This window comes from Fundulus heteroclitus, chromosome 6 (assembly GCF_011125445.2).
Source record: "Fundulus heteroclitus isolate FHET01 chromosome 6, MU-UCD_Fhet_4.1, whole genome shotgun sequence".
Lineage (NCBI taxonomy): Eukaryota > Metazoa > Chordata > Actinopteri > Cyprinodontiformes > Fundulidae > Fundulus > Fundulus heteroclitus.
In genome coordinates this window covers 33,277,581-33,300,070 of record NC_046366.1, presented here as the reverse complement: position 1 = coordinate 33,300,070, position 22,490 = coordinate 33,277,581, and the positions used below count along the sequence as shown (strand labels likewise).

The 22,490-nt window shown below is 42.4% G+C and overlaps 1 long non-coding RNA gene across 1 annotated transcript; it reads left to right on the top strand.

Moving 5' to 3' along the window:
- The first annotated feature begins 13,251 nt into the window (after positions 1 to 13,251).
- On the top strand, positions 13,252 to 13,886 carry LOC118563348. Its single transcript, XR_004931163.1, has 3 exons — positions 13,252 to 13,449; positions 13,609 to 13,714; positions 13,818 to 13,886. It is a non-coding gene; the product is annotated as an uncharacterized LOC118563348 (long non-coding RNA).
- Positions 13,887 to 22,490: the final 8,604 nt, after the last annotated feature.

Here is a 22,490-nt window from a genome sequence, read left to right as displayed (position 1 = left end):
CAGTCCACAAAGTCCATGATGATGACCGACCGGTACTCCAGCTCGTTCCCCTCAGACACACAGCCCACAATGGCCGAGTCATCAGAGAACTTCTGAAGGTGGCTTCTAGCAATGGAGTAATCATTGCTAGAAGATGACGAATGCAGACCAATTCCTAGCAAAGAAGACTCTGTGCTGTTTTTGCATCAAAAAGTGATAACAAAGTATATTAAGAGTTTGCACCTATTACAGGTTTTGCATAGTTTAATATTTTTTCCAAGGATGCGTAAATCCTAAGCCACTGCATATGTTTTCCTAATGTGTAATGTAGTATTTATTTCCTGGGGTTTGCTTTTACCGTGATCAAATCAAACCGGTCTTTTACACGCTGCTATAAAGTCACTGATGACTCCAGGAACCAAAGCCTTTTCTGCACCGTGGCGTTGATCGGTGCTGCAGGTGGATGCGACGCCATCGTTAGTTTTAACTGCGTACGCCTGCTGAAGAGCAGTGCTCAGCCGGGCTGTATATCTCCTGGAGTCACGCTGCATCTTTGTTCATCAAACAAAGCTGGGTGTATTTTTTACATTTCAACACGTGACTCGGAAAAAAGAAAAAAAAAACTGAAGTTAATCGTAAAATACGGCACAACTGTGGCTCTTAAACGCATTAACACGATTGCATACCTAATCGATCGTTTCAAGTATCCACCGGAGACCAATTCGGAGGGGGGTGGGGGGGCAATTTCAATTTTGAATCTTGATTGAAATTTGTTTTCATTTCGCACGCCGCAATCTACATTTTCATCTTTAATTACGCCGTGACCGAACGGGAACTTTGACTCCCACATATGCTTTCCTGGGAAGCTAATTTTCCATCCACCCCCTCTGATGTGGGGCAGTGCTGGGGCAAGGGGGTAGGGGGGGGGGACTCTGCTAAATGCAATTAAAGCAGATGGAGTGAACGGCAGAAGGGAACAGAGGGTGCACGCTGAGGCAAAGTGAGATGGAAGAAGGAGCAGAGTGACTGAAGGGGAGCGGGGGTTGTGCAGATGAGGGTTATATTGCACTGCATTATGCATTGTGGATCAGATGCCAGGGTGACTTGTTTATGGGTTGATGTCAAGGGTGCAACTCCCACTTCCTCCTCTGTGATTACTCTGTTTCCATGGCAGCAGCAACAAATATTGCCCTTGACTTTGACTGACAGCGGACATCAAATAATAGGTTTACGACTGACAGAGAGGGAGACACTGATATGAGAAACCTTTACAGGACTAAGAGGGTTGTTTTTTGGGGGCATTTGTATTCATTTGGAAGCGGTTCTTCTCATTGAGATTCATCTAATTTGCATTTATAGGGCCTCCGTGTCACTACATCTTTCTATTGAGTCTATATTAGTTGTCCAGATTTCATTTTGGAAGTAAAATGCCTCAAATTAAGCATTCTGTGGGTTGGCATATACAGATGGGGAATGGGAGACGAGGTCTGAAATAATGCATAAGGGGGGGAAAAAAGGGCTTTGTTTAAGAGTTTTCTGGTTATAAAAAGGAGAAAAAATCAATCATCGCTTCAAAGTGCGGCAGGCGTGGTCCTATCAGTTTGTGCTCCGGTTGCTTAATTGGTGAATTCTTCCAAAAAACAGCTTTCTGCCACTGCGGGTTACGCTATTCAAGAATTTCAGTATAAATATAACCATAATAGCATTTTGTTTTGTGCTTTTTAGCAGCATTTCCAGGGGCTTTATTGCTGTATCCAGAACAGAGCCCGGTCATTGGCCTGTCCATCAAGCTAACAACAGCTAGCGTTAGCTTATGTTGTCTGGGAGGTTTACTAGTTTACTAGGAGGTTTACTCACCTTTTTATATTGCTCTCAAAATTCATGCCAAAATGTTACCTTAGCACGTAGCATTTAGTTTTCCTTGTCTGTCCGGGAAAGTTCCTCCGAACAATGCTTTTGCGTTCCTCTTGTCTATAAAAAGTGTGGCATGTTTTCCTCTGGCTGTTCTCCACATGTTGGCAGACTTTAAGACTTCCTAACCTGGCCAGCCAGAATGATGATGTGTAGCACTCTAAGTTATCACATTATCAATCTGGGACTGCGCCCATCGAATCCGTTTGGGGAAAGGAGGGACATTCAGCAGAGCTCTCTGTGCTGATTGGGCGAGGTGACGCCATAATGCCCGCCCACCAAAGGTCGGTTTTAACCAATGATGGTATTGTAAGGCAGTTTAAGCTGTTATGAGCATAAAAGAATGTTTTTGTATTTTGTTTGATTTCTCCGAGCCTAGTGTTAAGTCAGTAAATGCAGCACAGTCATCTAGATAACCTGAGGTTATCGCGAGAGTTGTTATCTTTTGTTAAGTTGTAAAGGCACTCAATGCTCGCTGTATGGACACTGCTAAAACGCTGTCTGTGCCAGAGCGAGAGGCCAAAACAACGCAGTGTATCGACCGCCAGCTGTGTCTGTAACTCACCTGTTGCCGGAGCAAGTAAAGTTCAGTTAAAGAAGATTCCTTGTCGTGTTCTTCATCAGATCATCCACGCACCTCCATGCCACCGCAAGGTAAAACACGACAACTGGTGTCAGAAGTGGGATTTTAAAACTTCTATCTGTTAATCCAAAGAAAAAAAGAAAAAACTACATCCTGAGGCATTCTGAGCTAATAAGCCAAGTTACGCTACGACTTGTAAGGCAGAAGAAATAAGTAGTGAAGTTACCGAAGCGCATCCGCGCACAACTTCCGGTGCGGTCCTTTCACAATAAGAGCATAACAGGAAGTGCAAGAAGACCTTAAAAAAATAAAATAAAAAATGACAGAAGAATTGCAAGGCGCTACATCAGCCCCGGGAGAGGCAGAAACAGCTCCTAAATGGTTACAAGCTCTCTTGGAAAATCAACAAACAAGAAACCTGCAAATGATGCTGGCCCCTGTCATTTCACACATTACAGGACAATCAGCTGCACAACAACCCACACCATCACTTATTACTGCCAATGGGGGGACAAACATAATCCCAACACAGACAAGAGAAAGGCATGCACCTGAGCCAAGTGTCTCTTTTGATGTGACTACTAGACCAAGGGATAATGTGTCCTTCGCAGCTGAACTGGAGGTCATAAATCAAAGATCTCGAAGCACAGGGCCGTCAAGGCGGACTATAGGTTCTGAACCTGACAGTAGACGCAGGGAAATAAGAGACTCTGAGTGTGAAGCCCAAAACACACCTGCTTACCATGATGATAGGAGGCAAAATATTTCTGCAGCCCATTACCATACATTGCCAGAACCCCAGAGGCCTAAATTAGCTACGTTTGATGGAAATGAGGATTGGGACTCATTTTTGATGCCGTTTGAACGTCAAGCCAGGAAGTATGGGTGGAGTGCTGTGGAGCGAGTGGACAGACTACATGAGTGTTTAAGAGGAGCTGCAGTGCGGTACGTCTGCTCATTACCAGAACGCACAAGGGAAGATTATGTTCTGCTGGTGGAGCAACTCGCTCAACGCTTTGGAAAAAAAGACCCCCCAACCACCATAAGGAGGAAGCTTGGAGAACTCAGACAAGGGCGAGAAACATCAGCTGAGTTCGCAGAGGAGGTGAGACGCCTTGTCACACTTGCGTATTCAGGAGTAGACCTCCAATTACAGGACCAGCTAGCAACTGATGCTTTCCTCAAAGGCTTACGAAACCAAAAGGTGGCCTATGAAGTAATGAATCGTGATCCAAGTTCCCTTGTTGAGGCCCAAAAGTTGGTGGAGGCCCATGAGCATAACTTCAAAGCTACTGTAGGCCGTGACACTGAGATAAAGAACAGAGCAAGACGCATCTCGTGGGTTGACGAAGAAGACAGGTGTGAAGACACTGCTACAGTGTCCCGCAGGGTCCAGACCCCCCACTATGTTACATCTGACCAGTTTGCTGCATTAATGGAACAAGTTAAGACTCTTGTTAACACGGTTGGAAATCTACAGCTGCAGGTTGAAAGTCTCCAGCCTGGCAACACAAGAGCCCAACAGCCAAAAGCAGCCCAGAGCTTTGTACCAGAAAGAAAGCAAAGTTATCAACAGGTGCAAAACACCAGAGGGCGCTCTCAAACACCAAGCCCAAATCGTGGAGCAGCTGGCCCATGTTTTAAATGTGGAGAGACAGGACATTTCAGAAAAGACTGTGTTAGGCCACCCAGCCCTGTGGCTGCATGTAATCATAATGAAAAGCCTACAGACCACATGCTGCAGTCAGATGGAGCCCCTATCACAGATCCCCAATTACAAGGGCGGCAGATTGGCTGCACCAAGAAGAGAGGTGAGAGTTTACAAGTTCCTCTGATCATAAATGGCATTTCAACACAAGCCGTGGCAGACACTGGAGCTCAAACAACTGTGATATCGGAAGAGCTATACCAAAGTCTCCTGGAGAACAAAACAGCACCTGTAGACCTTCACCAGACCTACCTACTGAATGCAGGAGTTGGAGATGGCATGAAAGCCAAACATGGACTCACAGTGACCTTTCAAATCGGATCAAAGTCTTTCAACTGGGATGTGCATGTTGCTCCAATAAGAGACTCTGTTCTCCTAGGATTGGATCTGATGAAAGCCCATGATGTTGTCATCTATACACGTGGAAAGGTTTTTATTGGAAGTGAACAGGTGCCCTCAAAAATTATGCGTGACAATGGTTCAGACTACTGTGTAGCTAGAGTGACTCTTGGGGAAACCATCATCATACCAGCTTCATCTGAATGTGTTGTTTGGGGGGAAGTGGAGGACCCAAAGCCGGAAGTTACAGCTGTGCTAGAGCCTGCAGACATTGCAGAAAATGTGGCCCTTGCAAGTGTCGTTGTCACAATGAAAAAAAAGGTGCCAGTCAGGGTGTGCAATTTTTCAACCAAGAGAACAGCTTTACCAAAAGGAGCATGCCTTGGAGTCCTTGTTGAAGCTTTTCCTGAACCCACACGTGAACCGGAGCAAAGCACTGAGCCTAGTTGTGTGAAAGAGAATGCATCACCATTGCTGGTAGGAAGAGTAGCAACAATCTCTGATATTCCCGAGCACCTCCAAGGCTTGGTTGTTGCTTCAAGTGAAGCTCTAACTGAAGGACAACAACAGCGGTTTATTCAACTACTACTCTCATACCAGTCCATCTTTGCTAAAAGTGAGACTGATCTTGGTTACATGTCTGCTGTGACGCACAAGATTGACACTGGGTCTGCTAAGCCTGTACGCCAACCTGTCAGAAGAACCCCTCTGGGATTTCAAGGTGAAGAGGAAGCACATCTTAAAGCTATGCTGGAAGCCGGAGTAATCATGCCATCAGTTTCTGAATGGGCTTCTCCAGTGGTCCTGGTACGCAAAAAAGATGGAGGAGTAAGGTGGTGTGTAGATTACCGCAGTCTGAATAGTTTGACTATCAAGGATGCTTATCCGCTACCCCAGATTGAAGAATGCCTTGATGTTGTCGGTGGAGCTACCATGTTCTCTACCCTTGACCTTCAGTCTGGTTACTGGCAGGTTGCAGTGGACAATAACGATCGTGAAAAGATGGCATTCATCACCAAATGGGGCCTTTATGAATACACCAGAATGCCATTTGGACTCTGTAATGCTCCGAGTACATTTCAAAGGGCAATGGAGCTTGTCCTTAGAGGCCTTCAATGGGAAACCCTTCTCATTTACCTGGATGATGTCATTGTCGTTGGAAACGGAGTAGACCAAAGCTTAGATCGTCTCGAGCAGGTTTTTCAACGGTTTCAGAGCCATGGGCTCAAGCTAAAGCCATCAAAATGTCACCTGCTTCAAGAAGAAGTTCTCTTTCTCGGCCATATTGTGAGTGGAGAAGGAGTCAGACCGAATCCAGCTCTTGTCAAAGATGTACAGCTGTGGAAATCCCCTGACAATCTGCAAGAGTTACAAGCTTTCCTGGGGCTATGTAACTACTATCGCAAATTTGTCCCACGTTTTGCAGAGCTGGCAAACCCCCTTCATCATCTTCTCAAAAAGGGGACTGTGTTTGTATGGACAGAGGAACATCAGGCTGCTTTTACTAAGCTCAAAGAGAGACTGACTACCGCACCTGTGCTGGGATATCCCCGTCCTGAAGGCAAGTTTATTCTCGATACTGATGCCTCCAACAACAGTGTCGGTGCTGTCCTGTCACAGGTCCAGTGGGGAGAAGAGAGAGTTTTGGCCTATGCCAGCTGTCAGCTTACACCAGCTCAACAAAGGTACTGTGTCACCCGTCGTGAATTACTCGCTGTTGTGCGTTTCACACGCCAGTTCCGCCACTATCTTCTAGGAAGAAAGTTCCTACTTCGGACTGACCATGGCAGTCTCACCTGGCTTTTTCGGTTCAAGTGCCCTGAAGGACAGCTAGCTCGCTGGCTTGAGGAGTTGAGCCAGTACGACTTCCACATTGAGCATCGAGCCGGTAAGCAGCACGCTAATGCAGATGCCATGTCAAGGCTGCCAAAAGAAAATATGGAAAAATGTGACTGTTACCAAGCAGGGGTAAATCCTGCAGATCTGCCATGCAAAGGGTGCAAGTACTGCCAGAAGATTCATGAGCGGTGGGAAAAATTTGAGGAAGATGTGGATGATGTTGTGCCACTGGCTGTGCGTTGCATAGAGCCTCAAAGCTTTATAAATTGCAATGGTACTCAGTCAGTGGAGGATCAGCCATCTGCACCCTTCTCAGAGAACCCAGCGGTTAACTGGCTAGAGTCGCTTAGTCCTGAGCAGCTGGCTATACTCCAGAAAGCAGATCCTGTCCTCGGCACCCTTCACACATGGAAGGAAACAGGGACGCTCCCCAGCAGAGACGAAGTGATGCTTGAAAGTCCTGCGGTGAGAAAATTCTGGCGTTGTTGGCCCCAAGTTACACTGAGACAAGGAGTCCTCTATTACTCCTGGGAGAAAATTGGGAACCAGCCCCCAACTTTGCTGTTACTAGTTCCAACAACTATGCAGAAAGAAGTCATACAGTCATGCCATAACCCTCCATACTCTGGTCACCTGGGAGAAGCCAAAACCCTGGAGCGCGTGCGCCAAAGTTATCATTGGTATGGCATGGGTGGAGATGTTCACCTTTTTGTTAAAATGTGTCCACACTGCAGTGCATGCAAATCTACAGGACCGAAGAAAAGAGCAAAACTGCAAGGTTACCAGGTCGGTGCACCACTAGATCGTTTGCACCTTGATATTCTTGGACCATTCCCTGTGTCAAGCTCTGGCAACAAATACATTCTTGTCATTATTGACCAGTTCACAAGATGGGTCGAAGCCTTTCCTATTCCTGACCAAGGCGCGGAAACGACTGCAAAGAAACTTGTCTACGACTTCATTGCCAGGTTTGGGGCCCCCCCTAGAACTACACACGGATCAAGGCCGTAATTTTGAAAGTTCGCTGTTTCGAAATGTGTGTAGGCTCCTGCAAATAACTAAGACCAGAACTACACCTTACCATCCCTCCTCTAATGGGCAGGTAGAACGGTTCAATAGGACCTTGCTGCAGATGCTGCGATGTTATGTGGACCGGAATCAAAAGAACTGGGATGAACAGTTACCTCTGCTGACTGCAGCCTACCGCAGTTCACAACACATGGTAACAGGATTCACACCAAACAGACTCATGCTTGGAAGGGAGGTCCACCAGCCACACGATATCCAGTGTGGTGCTGCAAGACTCAAATCTAATGCAATGGAAGTTGTAGATTATATCTACAAACTTGAAGAGAGCTTAAAGGAAGCACAGAGCCTGGCAAGAAGTCATCTTCGCACTGCACAAGAACGACAGAAAAAGGTGTATGACCTTCGAGCAAACGAACATTCCTACGATATTGGAGATCTAGTGTTTGTCAAAGATGACACAAAAAAGAAAGGACTAAGCCCAAAGCTTCAAGCGCTATGGAGGGGTCCCCTGATTGTTGCAGCACACCGTGGTCCTGTACTGTATGAGATCCAAGGCCCCAAGCACAGGACAATAATGCATCATGACAGGCTCAAGCCCTATAACAGTGATGTGATACCAGTCTGGATTTCACGTCAAAGGTGTAAAATACTGCAACAGTGCCAGGATCCAGATCTCCATCTAAATACAGAGGATGCTCCTTTAGCGCCGGTGCTACCATTGCCAGACGATCCGGACAAAGCATCACAGTCTGAAGGTCCAAGCGAGTCTTGCCAGTCTGACGGTTCAGGTCATGCGGTTCCACCCAGAGGTCCAGTGTACCAGCCGGGAAGCAGACAAGGTGATGAAGAATCTTCAGAAAAGACTTTTAAAACATCAAGTGGTCGCATAGTCAATCGACCAGAGAGATTTAGACATTAGTTATAAGTTATACTGAGCTATGGTTGTTGGCTAAAACTTAAATGTTAAAACTAAAAGTAACCAGGGGATTGGTTTGTTTTATTGCCCCATGGTGTAAGTTTTTTCAGTCATTTCTGTTGCGTTTACCAGAGTTACATAAGTCCGAATCAGACTTCTTTATGTTATTGATACTGAAGGGACTCAGTAGTCCTGAAAAGGGGGGGTAGTGTAAGGCAGTTTAAGCTGTTATGAGCATAAAAGAATGTTTTTGTATTTTGTTTGATTTCTCCGAGCCTAGTGTTAAGTCAGTAAATGCAGCACAGTCATCTAGATAACCTGAGGTTATCGCGAGAGTTGTTATCTTTTGTTAAGTTGTAAAGGCACTCAATGCTCGCTGTATGGACACTGCTAAAACGCTGTCTGTGCCAGAGCGAGAGGCCAAAACAACGCAGTGTATCGACCGCCAGCTGTGTCTGTAACTCACCTGTTGCCGGAGCAAGTAAAGTTCAGTTAAAGAAGATTCCTTGTCGTGTTCTTCATCAGATCATCCACGCACCTCCATGCCACCGCAAGGTAAAACACGACAGTATCAAATTAAAATGTAAAAAGCAGGTGTCATGAGAAACCACAAGAAGGTGAAGAATTCGGGGAGTAAACATATACAAATAATTATTAAATATTTAAAGAAAACTAAATTATTTCAAAGAATATGATTAAAATAGGTGTTTGTGTGAATGGGTGCATGATCTAGGGGGGTGGATTATAAAGATATATATAAAAATGGATGAGAGTATGTAGGTATATATATAAATAGGAAATTAATTTAGTTAAATTATATATTAAAGGTAGGAGTAGGAAGATACAAATACTTATATAAGTTGATAGTCCATTTCGAACCACACTCCATACCAGTAGATGGTGGTAATGCTGCTTAAAGTTTGTTGCCAACCGCCAATAAAATCAAGAAGAAGAAGAACCACAAGAAGGTATGCTAGTCATGATACTGCTTGTTGTTCTTTCAAAGATGAAACTGTGGATTCTGGCAAAACAGATTGTTATATGTATTGATTATTTTAACCATCTTTTGAATCACTGTTTACTTGTGTATAAAAAACTTTTTTTTTAAATAAATAAATGACGCCGTGGCTGGCAAGGGGGTGAGGGATTTTATTTATATAGCACCAATTCACAACACATATCGTCTCAAGGCACTTTACAAATTCAGTTTAATCAAATCGTACAGACAGATCGGTTAAATGTAGTGACAGTGCACAGTTGCTTGCAGTGTATCGTTGACTTTGCAGCAATCCCTCATAGCGAGCAACAGCATGTAGCAACAGAGAAAAGGAGGACCTCCCCTTTAAGAGGAGGAAACCTCCAGCAGAACCAGAACCAGGTTCAATGTGAACGGTCATCTTCCTTGACCGGCAGGAGGTATGAGAAGACAGCAGAGACACAAAAAAGAACACAGAAACACTGAAAAGTATGTGGGCTAAAGATATACAATTTCATGACTTATCCATTTATTTTATTGACTGGGGTTAAAACTTGGTTTAGGCTTCAGGGGATGAAAGTAAAGGAAAGTAAAGGTGAAGTCCTGAGAACGTAGGAGGCCTGAGTACGGTGCCTGCAGTCAGATAAAAATATTTTATTATTGACGTTTGGGTTTAATATAACTGTCATGAATTACCTTTTCAGATGAGAAATATTTCTCTAAATCAACCATTAGACTTTTATTGTTAGGATATAGTAAAATAATCAGTAAAATATCCTAACATTTCTTATGGCGACTTAAAGGGCAAAATATCATTTGTTGGATGTTTTATTGTAATAAACTTCCCTTTCTTATATAAATTCAATTTTTCTGGGACACAGCTTTTCCCTGGTTTTAATTTAAATACACGGTGTTAGTATCATACAAAGGTTTTCCCATTGTTTGGATGAAATCCTGAACATTCGGTCTTTACATTTTTGCCATAAAGTTGTGGGATGTCAAGTATTTAATCTCTGCAGTTGTAGATACCAAATGTGTTTAAACTGATGGAAATGGGGCAAACTCACCTGTTTCTTTCAGTTCAGTGCATCTCGCCACCTGGGGAAACTGAGGGTTTTAATTTTAGGATCCTTTCATTGGGAAGCTGTTTTCAACAATCCAATTAGCTCATTATTCAGAGCACACAGATCCAATTAACTCATTTCCCACTGACTTATAAACCATTTCTCTGGGACTCCTTAATCTACTGGGTTGCAACAAGGATATAAATTGTTTCAATAAGTTGAAAAATTATCATCTTTCTCCAAAAGTTTAACATTTTTAACGGTTTTGGTTAAATCTAGTATTAATGTTGAGGCACCATATTTAATTTTAAGTGATTTTATTGGTAGTTGTATTCAGTAATGGAGGATATTTGCTAATTAATATATATACTCTGTTAACTTTACTAGTTTGAAGTTTACAAAAACACAGAATTTTATTTAAAATCTGCAGCAACAAACCTTCCAACTTTAGCTGACTCCAAGGTGCATTATTTAAACATTAATGTAAGGGAAGATTAGTATAAAATTTAGTCTTACTTGTTTTCTTGGAGGCTCATATCATCCAATGGTTAAATTTCGGCCTCGATGTTTGGCAAGTTTTCCTCTCCACTGTCGCTTCATGCATGCTCAGTATGAGGGATTGCTGCAAAGCCATCAACAATGCAGATGACTGTCCCTGTGGCTCGACGCTCTTTCAGCAGGAGTGAATGCTGCTTGTCAGGACTTGATGCACGACTTTCTGTATGAGTTGATTTAATTTGACTTTGCAAAGTTCCTTGAGATGACATGTGTTGTGAACTGACGCTATATAAATAAAATTCAATTGAATACGTTCTCTGACATGTGAATCGTACAAGTGGCTCGTTACCAGAGCTGAATGCCATGCTGATGAGGAAATTTAGCCATTTGATGATGTCACTTTCCCATTGTGGTGAGAGGAAAAAAAACAACACATGTTGCTGATTTTAGCAGTTTAATTATTTTAAACAATTGCAATGTGTGGAAGTCCACATGCAGCCACAACAGCTTGGCACCGCCCAGGTTGTAAGTCAACCAACTTGGTTGTGCTGGTTCCTACAGCAGATATTGTCTTGGCACCCTCTCCTCTTCCAAATTGTGGAGGATCTCTGTGACAATCCTGGCTCTGCTGGGCAGAGTGTTGTCCTCCCGGAAGATGGAGTTGGACCGCAGATCCTGGAGATGTGGGATCGCCATTAATTGCACAATCTCGTTCCCATCCATTTCAATCTCACTGCAGCGAGAGCACCGACAGATATGACAACTTTCTGTTTGCCTGTGAGACTAGACAACCCCCCCCCCCCCCCCACACACACACACACACACACCGTAAGGTTGTGTAGAAATCTGCAAAGCCTTCTCCATGCCGTGTTTGTTCTCTGATCTTGTCATGCAACTTCTGCAGAGAAGACCATGATTAATCACCGAACAGGATGTTGCTCCACACTCTTGGGCTCCGCTGTCAGTGCTGCTGACACCAGCTCAAACGGTCCCGATGATTAAGAGCAGTCATTCCCGTGAGCGTTGTGTACGTGCAGACTGACCTCCTGCAGACAGAACAGCGGTCTTCCCGGTCCACCTTTGTGGGAATCTTGAAAGTAGATCTCGGGAGGAAAGCCTACGATTCATCAGCGAAGCAACGGTTGGGGTTTCGTTTTCTGGGAAACCCGCTTTGCGCTCTGTCCTGGATGCTCAGCACTTGGTCCTATGTTTAGGAACATTATCAGAGTCATATGACGCTGCCCCTCTGGACCAGCCTCCAGACGACCCGCTGAATGGACTTCATCCTGAGGGGACAAACGGGGCATGTTGTAGCTTGGTGGGCACACAAGCCGAACAAAGTTGCAGGACTCATGTGCATCTGGCAGAGGGGTGTCTGGGGAACTAACAGGATGAGATTGCTCTTCCTGTTAAAAGCAATCTTGCTTATGTTTAGCCATATTGCTCATTTGACAGATATTCCATCCCTGGAAGTTGTACATGCACGGAAAGAGGACTAATCAGATTTCCCATTTATATAAATTACAACAAAAGTTTGTATTTTTAAATGGAAATGGTTGACAGAAACGACTCGACTGATTTTTGTCTCTGCTTATTCTTTGATTGTTAGGATACCTGCCTTTCTACTATAAGAAGTTATTACATTTTTCAATTCACTTTACTTGGTTCCAGTTCACATCAAATGTCATCTTAAAGATCGTCTGATTTCCAATTAAAGAAAAACCAAGTTGGGTGCAAATCTGCTTCAGATCAAGCCACTTTACTACAATACAGTTTGAGCATGTGGGCACATTGGGATCCAGCTGCACAAAGTTAAATCCTAATTTTGATACAATTCGGCCAAATCCAGCGGATCATTGATCGGCAGCTAGTGAACATATTTAACCTCGGCTGATTGCATCGGAAAATCCAAAACCGTGCTCTCTATCTGGTCGCCCTGCTGTGTGTTCTGGTGCTAACTCATACACATATACATTAAAGCTGGGGTCAAGTCAAGCTTATAAAACACTGACGTAAGTGTGTAACTCCCAGACTGGAGCTCCATGCTGAAGTGTATAGGTTCAAACAAAGAACAAGTCCGGCTATGAATAAATGAGGCGTATTTACCATGAGCTGACGGAGATGAAAACTTCTGCAGGATGAATATTTAGATACATATGCTACGTGGGCAACAATGACTCAGCTTATTGTAATTTTAACATTTACAGCTTAAAACTTTTCCCACAAAAGGGAAGCAGACAGAGACGGAGGAACTTATTTTTCTCTCTCACCTTTCTAAATGTCTAGAGTTCAATGAATTCAACAGCTGCGCTAACCTTGAAAAAAAAAGGAACTATAAAGAAGCCAGATTCAAAGCCTTCTGATTCCTCCACAGACGCGTGTCCCGCAGCCCTGTGCACCTCTGCAGCAAACTGTGGAGAATCGCCAATAAGCGGCGACCACGGCTGAGCAAACATCAAACCACAGGAGGCGAGCGGCGGAGAACATCCAGAGCCGCCGTCCTCGGCCCCTCAATCACACTTCAGTACATGCAGCTAGCAGGAAGAACCTCGCCCTCGGCTTGTGATCCCTGTAATGGAATACGGTGTATAATCGAGAGGAGAGCCGGTGAGTTAATGAAAAGGGTAGCGGGGTGACATTTTCTGAGTGACGTCTGAAGGAGGATGACATTTACAGAGAAGAAGCCCCAAAGAAGTTCGCCGGGGCCTTTCTAATGAGAAATGTGAGCGCTGATTTCTGCGTGACTCGGGCGCGTTGGCTCGGCAGACGTTTCTTTGTCTGCAGGTGGGATCATTTGGCCGCGTGGCGTTGAACAGATGGACGGTCGCTAATGCCGGTCCTCACCAGATGCAGGACGATTCACTCTTTGAAGGTTAATCTGAACTGTGCAGCGAGCACATTGTTGTTTTATTTAACTTCCTTATCCGTGTTTCAGGTAAAGTAAAACAGCTTCTGTGTTGTTTGTGCCTTAGCAGCTGTGACAGACGAGGTTCACACCCTGACACTCACACCTGACAGGACCGCCGTGGGTTTCTGGTAATGAGACGGTGAGGGTCGGGTGGGAGGGGCAGGTGAAAGAAGAGATTCAGAAGATGAACATTTAGCTTCTGGAAGCAGTTTAAGAGAAACAAACTGGATACTTGGACGAATGCTTTAGCTTGGAGACGTCTAGATTTACCCAGGTTATATGTGTAATAATATTAAAAACCTCTGGTGGGTAAATTAATTGTCAAGAATTAGTGCTTTGGGTTTGTGACATCCGTTCAGGTCCAGTTCTGGATTTTCAACGTTTACAGGCTGGTTTCTTACCTGAGCCAACATGGTATCTGATTCTGGACACGAAACCTGCTCTGACATGGGCTAGAAACACGAAAACTCTCCTTTTCATCAGACAGGAACACCAAAAGAAGTTTAAGCTTTAACGTCATATTTGTTACGCCTAGTTCAAAACCATGATAGGTAAGGGACACCAAGTTAAAGCTAGAGTGACCCAATATTTACGTTAACATCAAGTAAATGCAAATGAATAAACGCAAATAAATAAAGTTAAATTAAAGTTAAATAAAAATTCTGTTCTGGAAATGCCCAGCCCGGCTGATCCCAATAGGTTGGCGACCTGCCCACTAAACATCTGTACCTCAAGGCAAAAAGCTTAAAAAAATTGGTTAAAAGTGGCCAATTTTAGATCATCTTGACTTTTAGTTCCTCACACCAGTAGTTTTCGTGTAAGTCTGTTTTGCTGAAAGATACGAGAGGTCATAGAGACTCATCCATTCCAATTTTCAAAGAAAAATTCAGTGCAGAAATGGAAAGAGTTTGGCACAACTGCAAACCTTTCAAGGCATACCCTGAACTGATAGGTGGAACAAGAAGAATGTAAGCCAGAGAAGCCAGAAGGGCCGTGACAGCACTGGAGGAGCTTCACAGCTCAGGTGGAAGACTTGGTTAACAGGGCAAATGTGGCCATTGTGGAAATGTGAACACAATTAAACCTCCTTCCTACTAAAAAACACTATCTGTGGGACAGCTAACACCTCATATTACCCTGAACACAGCAGCTCAGGATCTGGGATCAGTTTAAAGCATTATAACTGGAGCTAAATAAAGAAAACATTTCAGTCTGCAAAAGACTGAGTCTGGGGCCTAGATTTACCTTTTAGGAGCGCTATGAGCCTAAATATAGGGCCAACGCTACAACTGAATGGTTTGGATCATAGGATATTTATGTGTAAGAATGGCCTAGTCAAAGCCCAGACCTAAATATAATCCAAAATTGATGCGCCAATCTAGTTATTTGACAAAGGAAAAAGATATCTGGGTTTCTGCAAAATTGTGGCCAAAATGAATTGCAGTTGTAATTTCAGTGAAAGGTGGTGGAGGAAGCAGAGCACAAATGCAATGCTTTTTATTTCTAAAAGAAGATAAACCATGTTTATCCATTTCTCAGACACTGTGGAGGAGAGGAGCACCTCTCTGTGTTGTTGGTGTATAACAGAAAAGTCGCAATTTTTATTTTGACACGCAGATGTGCAAACATTTATTAGAACAAGTCAGGAGAACCTGTCCGTTTTTTTCTGCTGGAAACACCAAATGTTCTAATTTTCCAATATGTGGGTCTTAAAGGCTTATGTTATATATGCTGTTTCCAAGCAGAGATTTAAACTGTGACCTTATCAGTGAAGGATATTAAAACGCACCTCCATCCACACATGAAAGGTCATACACCTTTACTGTCTCCTTCCGTGAAAATCCTTCCTCCGAGACCTTTATCCAGCATCACTGTCTGGCATTTCTTTTACAGCAATACCCACGTCATTTCCTAAAGTCCTAACTGACTTGTACAGTCAGAAAAAGTGCAGTGAAACACAACTTTGATTCTTGTTGGAGCGCCTAATGAAACGTAGCTTTAGCTGCGTGGAGAGAATCGGGGCCGTTTGAGGGACGAACATCAAGGAAGGGAACGTCTCCACTGCCACATGGGGGACTTAATCAGGGCAGCTTTTTCAGACTGTGATCCGTCTCCTGAGAACGGAGCGGAGCATGCTTTGCAGCCTTTGATGTGTCTGCCAACGGACTGGCCGCGTGTTTTTTTCCTGGGCGATAAATTTCCTAATATGCATGTAATGACAGTGGCCAGGTGGAGGATGTGCAACAGATGTTTTCTTAATTATGTCTTTGGTTAAGGTGGAAAGCTTTGAGGGTGTGGGTCGGCTTGGTTAAAACCGGGGTAGAGTTTCTGATGAGGCGTCTGGTTATAATCCTGTTATCCCGAACAGAAGACCAATTATGTAATGTAGAACTAAGGTCTTCTTTTTGCTTTGGTTTTTATTTTGCACTTCTTGTGTTTTTGTGAGCTTCGTCTGTTCAGTAACATTTTTTCTTCTCCCGTATTGTGATGTACTGTAACGTAAAGTTTAGAATGAGCCATTTATTCTAAACCTCTGTTTTTTTTTTCCATATGTCCAAAGCAGCGGCGTCTCTGGCATGATGAGTTAAGTGTGGCCCAAAAACTCAACACCTGTTAGCAGCAACTAATTTATTTGTGATGCATACAACCTGACTTTGATCAATTTTAGTAATAGTAATATCTTTATTGTCATTGAAACATACATTGAAACATACATTACAACGAAATTTGTTCTCTGCTTTTAACCCATCACCCTTGGGGAGCAGTGGGCTGCCATGTGCGTCGCCCTGGAAGCGTTCTGGGGTTAAGGGTCTTGCTCAGGGACCCAGATTGCAGGTGCTGGGGAATCAAACCAGGTATTTGCATCCTTCTCTGAGTGCAAGCGCACTGCTCTAACCACTTGGCTAACACTCCCCATACACCGAGACACAGCTCAGTAGGCAATTTGGGGTTAAGTGCTTTGCCCAGGGGCACATCAACATGTGGCAAGTGGAATCTGGAATCGAACCCACAACCTTCTGATTGCCGGACAACTACTCAACCCATCAAGCCACAGTCGCCCAATTGAATTAAACCAATTAAATTAATAAACCTGTAAACCAACACACTAGAAAATCCATTTTATATAAGCTAAATGTGATTTAGTTTTTATACATAAAATTATAAATACAGGCTCACTCATGATGTTCATTTATTGAACAGAAAAGATTCACCTCAATCCTTCACTGAGCTAGTAAGGACAACCAACACTAGATTAATATTTGCTTTTAGTTTCCATTTTTCTATGTTTTATTTCGTTTTCATTTTCCTACATTTTATTCCAACAGTTTTTTTTTACTCGCTTTTATTCAGTTTTGATATTCTAATGTTTTAATCATCAGAACTTTGCATTGTCTTGTACTGAAATGTGCTATACAAATAAATTTGCCTTGCCTAGATTGCTGCACACTATCTGTCAGAACGTAAACGTAATGTGTGCAATTCGAGGATTTTGATTGGACGATCCGAGCTTGGGGCCGTAGGATTTGTGCCCCACAGCTGTCTACTGAGAGCGTGTTAGGAATGCTCACTGTGATTTCATGCGTTTGTTACTTAAACAAACGTTGGTGGGCTGGCTCCAATATCAAGGCGCCTCAAGAGGATTTAGCTACTGAGCTTGTCAGTTTTCTGGCAGACTTAGATATATAGACACAAATGTTTACAACAGAATTTTATTGGCAAGGGAATATGTCTATTTTTACAATATTGCTCTATACAGAACGATCGTGTCCCACTGATTAATGCGAACACAGAGCTCAACAGTGACATCTGGTAGGGCCAGGCTCCACTGGCCCCAAATGCAGAGATGCCACAGGTCCAAAGCTCTCCGGCAGCCTGGCATAGCTGGAGATCCAACTACGCCATGCTGCAGTTTCAGAGGTGTGCGGCTTTGAAACACAAGGCAGATTTTCCTGTCAAACTATCATCATTGTGTAAATATTTCTAAATTAAAAGATTTCATTTAAATTGAGGGCAGCATCCAGCTAATAAATGCCGGGATAACACAGGTGTAAAGAACCTCTGCCTCCTATTTATGCTGTAAAGACAACACGAGCTAAAGCCGCACATTAAAAGTGCTTGACTGTAATAGCCCACTGAGGGAAGAGAGCTCTGATTTCAGTGCCCTCTTTTGAACAGTAATAACCGTCGCAGGCGCCTGTTCTCCATGATGATTTGACAGGTGTGATTATGTAAATTACGCAATATCTAACGCTGTTCACCACAGCTATGTTCGCGTGTATAATTTCCGTGCCCATCAGTCGTTGCGCAGCAATTTTTTTCTTCGCGTTCATCCTTTGAGGCCAGTGACCTTGTTCTAAACCATCTTCAGCAACTCACAAGTTTTTTCCTGCAAAGCCATTGCGGTGTTGTTTGTCTCTCCATCAATAGTTTGACAATAAGCTCATGTTATTGCTTCTGCACAGACTGACAGCATGACATTTACTTTGAATGATGACACATAATGGTTTATGGCCGTCTATAAACTCACTGTTTTGATGGATGAGACACCGGCTGTCGTCTGCAGCTCCGCGGTCGCACCATCCCTACATCTTATTGTCTCATAAGTCATTGAGCTTCTGAAGGACTCGTCTGTGCACTCTTCTCATTTCCTTCCATCTTAGCAAAGCAAAAGATTATTGAATTAATAAATATTTGTTTTTTGATCAGATATAGATGCTTGGGCTGACGGCCTAAAAGGTGTTTTCATTTTCTGTGAAACATACTTTGCTTGCAATTCCTTCAGATATCCTATATCCTATTTTTTATATTCGCTTTCTCTTTACTGGAACCTCCAGTTGTTGTCCTGTCTGCAGACCAAAAGAAGCAAAAATGCACTGTTGCATTTGTTTGCATTGCATTTGATGCAATGTTACCATAAACTGAGGGCTGTCAAAGCGTCCACTCCACTCTGCATTGTTTTTTCCTCTAAAAAAGTGGAATTTGTAGTTGAATTGATTTCTAGGACAAAAGTCCTTTACCAATGTACAGGTGCATCCCAGTAAACAGAAATCTCCTGTTTAACTATTTAATATAACACCAAAGATTAATTACACACAGAGTGATATACTCCTGACCAATGTACTGTCCATTATATGCAATCAGTTCTTAGACTTAGACTTAGACAACTTTATTTGTCATTTTGCATGCATAAACTGCGTACAGAACGAAATTTCGTTTGCATACAGCTTGAAAAATCACAGTAAATTGCAGTAAGTTACAGGATAAGGTGCAGCAGTGATTTATATAAACAATTGAAATGTAACCAATGCAGTGGAAATAGACAGTGTGCGATTCACAGTGTACAGGTGAGCATTATTAAAACCATGTGCAATATACGAATGTGGTACAGAGTCCATTTGTGACTTCAACAGTCTGAAGCATGTTGGATGCAATCAGTTCTTGGTTAGGCCTCCTTTTGCATGAATTGGTGCATCCACGTGGCACGGCATTGAGGCTATCGACCTGTTTCTGCTCAGGCGTAAATGAAGCAGAGTTTGCTTTGATGGCGTTCTTAAGGTTATCTGGTGTCTCTCTTCTCTTCCTCTTGTCAATACTGTAGGGTTCAGGTCCGGCCAGTTTGTTGGCCAATCAGGCACCGTAAGACCACTGTCATCAAAGCAGCTCTTAGTCCCTTTGACAATGTACGCCGGTAACAAGTCCTGATGAAATCAGAATCTTCATGAAACTTGTCTGCAAAACGAAACATGAAGAGCTCTAAAACTTCCCGGTAGACAGCTGTGTTGACTGTGGACGTCAAAAAAAAAAAAACAATGGCCCAGCACCAGCGGATGATTGTGGAAACTTCACTCTTCTGGACCTCAATATGGATTCTGAACATCTCCACTCCTGGACCTGGATTACCAAATTAAATGCACACTTTACTTCTACTTTTTGGAGACATAGAACAGAAAAACAAGCAGGCTCTCTGGTTTAGCTCCAACAGCGAAGACTGCATGCTCTGATGACGTCTATTTACCTGGCAAATGACCAACCTCTAGTGAACGAAACGGAGGAGCTGCTCTCTCTCAGGTTAAGGAACTCAGATTGCCGTAAATCTGCTTCCCTCTGTTTCGCTCAGAGAACACACCCCTGACTCTGCATTACGTACGCAGGACTTCGAGCTGTTTCATGCAGTCTGTAAGAAATGTCTGGGGAAAATATTAGCATCAAAATGACCAAAGCTGCCAAAGTTTGAAGCAGCAAATGCCCCACAACCTCTCAATTAAAAACATCAACCCCTGGAACAATGTGGAAAAAGGTCTCATCGTGTTGACTGTAGATATGAGACTGGAGTACACCTTGAAACTAGTCCAATCCTCCTGCTTAAAGGTTAAAGCTTTTAAAAAGATCAGGGTACATGTACAAAAATATACATTTAAACAAAAATATACATTTATACTTGAACACGTGCAAAATATTTATGTGAGCAACTACGCGCTCAATCCGACATTCTGTGGAGAAACTTTAAAAAGTGACACCAAAGCAAAACAGAGGGGACTCCTAGCGATCACTAGATGCTGATATTTTAGAACATTTATGTTTCACATGCAGCTACAGTGACACTAAGGAATGATAGTTTCTGGGCAGTTTTTCCAACAGCGGTAGCTGAATAAATCATCTGAAGTTGAATGCGACAATTACTTTCAAGGGGAAAAATCAGCTAAAGTCCCATTTGTTACCAGTAACATCAAATCAGCCGTAATTCTGTATTTCTTGTATGAACACAAGCCTGGGGGATGGAAATTTTCCCAACAGCTACCATGATGCATTCAGGTACAGCTGGGACACTACGATATCTAAACATCAAAACAAAGAAATTTCATTTGTTGTCACAAATATGCGTGAGTCCAGAAAAGACAACACATGGTGACAGTAAAGATTCTTAAATTTTAAATATGGCCACAGTCTTAATATTTTCTTTATTAATATTTCCTAACATTCTCTAAACATTAATATTGTCTATTTTTCATTTGGTTATATTGTTGTTTAAGCTATCTATCTACAGGGAGCATGTAGATACTGAATAAGAGGGGACTCAGGATGGACCTTTGGGGTACCCCGCATGTGATGTTTGTGGTCTCTGATGTATAATATATAATTGCATATAATATGTATTTCAAAGTCACCTTAAACAACAGCTGAATCTCTTTGCCTGTCCATCAGAAAATTTTATTCTCTGCCATCTCAAGCACTTATTAGTTGTGACAGCTTTTAGGTGTTATGGATGCACATGTTGAGTTTCAAAGAACATATCACCTCTAGTGGTGTGTAATGAAAAATTACATCATTTTCAAGTCTGCTGTTGCTGTTTAAAAAGAGATCGTAATTGTTGTCATTAAAAAGCTCAATTTTCAATGGGTTGTTGTCATTTGCACAGGGCCTTAAACCCAATTTCATACCAAACCTTGCATTTTGTGTTCTGTGACACCCCTAGAAATCACTTTTTATATACAATGCTTGTATAGTTTGAGTATTTAGTGTTTGCTCACATCTTCAGAACATTCACATTGCAACTAACATCACATGAGAAATGCCCTGAAATCTTGTTCTGCTCAGTTGGAAAGAGACCACAGTTCTTAGATCAGCAGTATCTCCATGCTGCTTTTAATGTATTTTGCCTAGAAAAATTGCCTTGGAGTCTAATTAAAGTGCGTTGATTCTTCAAGGTTTAGAGGTGCAGATTATTATGGAAATCATATGTTAATTATAATTATTAGCGATACATTTTTTGTGCAAGAAAATTATCACATGCTATTGAACTCAATATTCGTAGCCTGAGGTGCATTCTTTGCATAAAATGTATTCATGAAATATACATTTTGTATTGAGGGATATTTTTTCCTAGAAATGCATTTTGGCACATTATTAAAGCCGTCTGAGTGAATAACTGTAGGGAAATAGTCACTTTATGTGTTAGTGTTGAGAAGTGGTGTTAGTGATTTATCTGTTTATACTCGGCCTCACTTCAGGCTGTTGTTTATCATCGTAATATCTTCTTACTAAGAGGTTCTTCATGGATTTATCCTCGTTTTTCTGAGCTGCTTAGTCCAGAGGGTGAGAGGCCACAGTAAGAACAGCACTCCCACCTGACAGAGAGCTTTTTTTTTTGTGTGTGTGTAATACCTCAAATTCCTTTTTGTAATTTTAATGCCAGTTTTAATTTGGCATTTCCTTAACCCAGCCTATAATGTTTCCAATTAGATGTGGGTTCTTTCCACAAGCCAGCGTCCTTTAGTTGACCTTAATTCACAAAGACTTCTTTTCTTACCCTGTTGAGCCAAACATTTTCCTCAGCCTCTTTAGTTATTGTCACTATCATGTGGTATAAATTTACATGAGTGGTCTGTACTTTATGCAGCTGCGTTCTGGTCAGATGATATGACCATTTTTCTCAATAGACACTTTATTAATTTATTATTAAGCCTAAATTGCACTTCTACAATATTTTAGTTTAAAGATAAAATCCGGAATAAAAGTGGACAATAAATTGAAACAATAACATTTTTTTGAATCTGGAAAGATTTACACATCCATTTCATACATACAATTTCACAAAATTGTTTAATTAAAATAGTGCATGATCATAATTTGTGGAGCTGGTAAAATGAAAAATGAAAAAAGTAACTTTTCTTTCTCCATTTTTTGGCGCTCGAGTACTTTTGACGAGACAATTTTGGTCCACGTGATGAAAGGTCTGGAC